General features: G+C 44.4%; 1 long non-coding RNA gene across 1 annotated transcript; it reads left to right on the forward strand.

Annotated features, from left to right (window-relative positions):
• The first annotated feature begins 299 nt into the window (after window positions 1–299).
• LOC144074690 (uncharacterized) lies at window positions 300–1,253 on the forward strand. The gene is made up of 2 exons (XR_013300355.1): window positions 300–337; window positions 414–1,253. It is a non-coding gene; the product is annotated as an uncharacterized LOC144074690 (long non-coding RNA).
• Window positions 1,254–3,959: the final 2,706 nt, after the last annotated feature.

Below are 3,959 nucleotides of genomic sequence, written 5' to 3' on the forward strand. Positions count from 1 at the left end.
ATTAGAAGAAAAAATTCCTTCACCAGGCGTGTCGCAAAGATAAATTTTAGTGTTTGACAAAATGACCCAATATGCGATATTATTGTCAAATGTTTCTTTCTTTTTTGTTCAACCAACTGACCACGAGTGTTAAAGTATTTTTGTATAAACCACACATTCAAAAATAACATTAGTAATTTACATCATCTGGCTGAGCATGGACGTGCAAACAAAGCAGGCGATCTGACAATGACGAAACAATCACGTGAGGTTTAAATAGACAGAAAGCGGAACTGATAGTCAATCAAACAGCTGGCCAACGAAAGGGAAGGGAAGCCAGGAAGGAGGGACACAACAGGTAAAGCAAACACGCACACACAGGCAAAAATGAATAACAAAAACCCAACCAAAGCTAACATTACCCCACCCCTAAGGATTCCAGACGTCCCCAAACAGAGTGACCATAAAAAAAACAGGTCTTCGAAACTTAGTGTCGGTCGGCCCGTGAGGAAGCGTCGGGCTGGCCAGTTCGGCAGTCGTCCAGTCCGGCCCATGAGGAAGCATGGGGCTTGCCGGTCCGGGGGTCGTCCAGTCCACCCAGTGAGGAAGCAGCGGGCTGGCCGTTCCAGCGGTCGTCCCAGCCAACCTGCGAGGCAGTAGCCAGGCGTCTCGCCCTGGACAGTCTTCTGGAGTGTTGACGGTGAAGTGACAGAGCCGAGAGTTGCCGGCGTCTTTCTCGCTGCACCGCCCTCGTGTAAATATGTCTAAGAGCACCGGGCCTTACAGGTTGCATTTTTTACTGGAGATAGCGTGACCGAGTCAACAATCTGTGAAAAAAAACGGTGCAATCTACATGGACTTGAAAGCAAAGCAAGGATCTGAAAAAGGCACCAGCGAAACCCTTCCAAGTGAGTTGTGGCTGGTTTGATAAATAAAAAAAACGAGAAGCAGGAAGTTCCGCCTCAAAAGCCGCGGTGGAATATATTAACATCTTTGCATCGGTTATCGCACAAGAAGGTTTAAATTTACTGTAATGTAAGATTAAAACTTATTTTTGTGTGTAATCTAAATACATATAAATTAGATTTGAATTTTATGTTATGCTCCAAGCGCGTCCGTCAACTTTCTTTCCGCTCCTTTCACGTCCGTGACGTCTGTCTTTACTGAGTAATGTCACATTTTACTATTGAAAATCATAACCACTAAATATGTACTTGTTACTTGGTGAGTAGGTGGTGAATTAGAAACAATAAAAATATGTTTTTCCATTGTAATATCCTATTTTTTGGCGTTATTTCAGGGAATGGGTACGAATTAATTTGTATTTAGTTCATTTCTATGGCAAAAACTGATTTTAAGTAAATTCACATACAAGCTCGGTCACAGGAACGCATTAAGCTTGTATCTCAAGGTATTACTCTAATTGGTTGCTGTTAATGGACAGTATAGCAACTACTATAAATCAAACCTGTATAACATGAATGGGGCCCCGACCTCTCTTAAGGGTGATACCTGCACATACGACACCTGATTGTTAAAAGAAAGTGATTACAAAAGAAAAATTGAGTCCTGTTAGATGTACAGTTTTAGCACCTATCCCTAATTCTTAACTCAGTCTGATCCCGTCTAACAACTTGTGCGTGTTCAACATCAAAGGAAGAGACTAGGGTTTGCGAGTTACTCCACAGATGATTTATTCCCAATATTGATCCTTACAGAGCTCCGGGTCCCTTTCCCAAATATAAAACCAGCTGAGCGTCGCCGTGCTTCAGTGGAGGATTAAAGAGACTAAAGTCCAAACCCGCGTTAGCCCAATTATAGTATAACAAAGATTAATATTCATTCGCTGATTTTAATGATATGTGGACTGTCCCACGACGTTCTGGAGGGGTGTCCTCTCCTGGAATCTGCTTGCCCGTGAATCCACATCTGGCCTGGTCGCCCTCTCCGCGGGGAATCCTTTGTCTCTGACGGTTTCACCTGGACCACTTGACACCCGGACCACTTAATACCTGGACCACACCTTGAAGTAGAAACTCAGACAAAGACCTTTTGTTCATTGTAATTGAGTTGACAACAATAGTTTTAATTTATATCAAAATGAAACAGCTACAATAAAATGGAGTAAAATATGTCATATTCTTCAGTCCCAATTGTGAAAAATGACTACCCTGTTACAAAACCAGTGAACGACAAAGCTATTAATTCTACTAATATTGCTTTTGCTAACGTTACCTGTGAACCTTACAGGGCATGGTCTGAAACTGGGGGCGGTAAATGAGACATGGTGTACCCATGTTCTAAGACAAACTGCCCACTGATTACACATTTGACCCGTGGTGGTGGTGTGGTGCAAATAAATTATGTGGCTCCTGTCAAAAAGAAACAGGACTGTACGTGCTTTGGTTTCTCTGCTCTTACCAGTATCCGTTTTTCCATCTACAGTCTAGGACAGGGGTCACCAAACTACGGCCCGCGGGCCGGATCCGGCCCGCCGGCACATTTGGACCGGCCCTCTGAACAATACCAGAGACGCTATCGTTTTTTTTTTATTTTTTATTTTTTTAATTTGGGGGGGGGGGGATGCAGCCCGCCGGCACATTTGGACCGGCCCTCTGAACAATACCAGAGACGCTATCGGATTTATTTTCCTATTTGGCCTTGAAGACTGGGACGTTTTAATCTTGTGTTTGGTTCATTGCACCCCTGCTGAGCCCACAAATCATCCCAGTGAAGCGGGCCTTCGCATTGCTCCTTTGGTGACACGCGCGGGGAGAGTGTTTGCCTTTGATGCATGCGGGCATTCCACCGTTGCATGCTTGAGCAGAGTGTTGGCGAGACATCTGGACGATCGCAGGTGAGGGCGGAGCCCTGGGGCCATCACTATTGCGATGCTATTCAAGCATATAAAAACTGTGCAACCGGAACCTGTTTGAGAACGGAATAATGGCGAAATGGTTAGTTAAGAGAAAAATTGATTCAGAATGCAGGGTATTTAACCTGCAGTGGACAAACGATTATTTTTTTGTTAAATGCAAAGAAAAGGCTGTTTTTCTCATCTGTCAAGAGACGGTGGCAGTATTCAAAGAATACAATCTTCGCCGGCACTATGAATCCCGTCACAAAGACAAGTACGATAGCGTGCAAGGCCAAATACGAGCAGACAAACTCTCAAAGCTAAAAGTTGGAATATTATCTCAGCAGACTACATTTCTACGCCAAGCTCAGCTGAACCAGGCATCCGTTCGGGCCAGCTTTCGGGTTGCTAAACTGATAGCAAGCAACGGTAAGCCTTTCACTGACGGAGACTTTTTTAAGAAATGTATGGATGTTGTCGTGGAGGAAGTGTGTCCCGAGAAGAAAGATGCATTTAATGCCGTAAGTCTGTCGGCGAGTACAATCGCCAGACGCGTTGAAGAAATCGGGAGTAATGTATATGCCCAGCTGCAGCAGAAGACGAAAGAATTTGACTTTTTTTCATTAGCACTGGATGAAAGCACGGACGTGCAAGACACAGCGCAACTGCTCATTTTTATTCGTGGAGTTAGCGCAAACTTTGAGATTTGCGAGGATCTGGCAGCCCTCCAAAGTCTCAAATGGACTACAACAGGAGAGGATATTTTTGACAAAGTGTGCCAAACCATGGAGAAGTTGGACCTGGACTGGTTAAAGCTAGCTAGCATCACGACTGACGGGGCTCCTAGCATGGTGGCTGAAACTCGCGGTCTAATAATGGGACGCATGAACCGGGAGTTGGAAAAAAGGGGTCTCATCGCCCCGCTACGAGTCCACTGCCAAATTCACCAGCAAGCACTGTGCTGCAAAATGTTGACGTGGGATTCTGTAATGACGGTTGTGGTGTCGTGCATAAACTTCAGAGCAAAGGGAGAAGATTGTGCATGGCACAACAGAAAGTTAATGTTCCATGGCTTTTTTTTTCTATGAAGAACCCAGAGAGAGTTATTTAGTTATTATTTATT

The sequence above is a fragment of the Stigmatopora argus genome, chromosome 5, assembly GCF_051989625.1.
Source record: "Stigmatopora argus isolate UIUO_Sarg chromosome 5, RoL_Sarg_1.0, whole genome shotgun sequence".
NCBI lineage: Eukaryota > Metazoa > Chordata > Actinopteri > Syngnathiformes > Syngnathidae > Stigmatopora > Stigmatopora argus.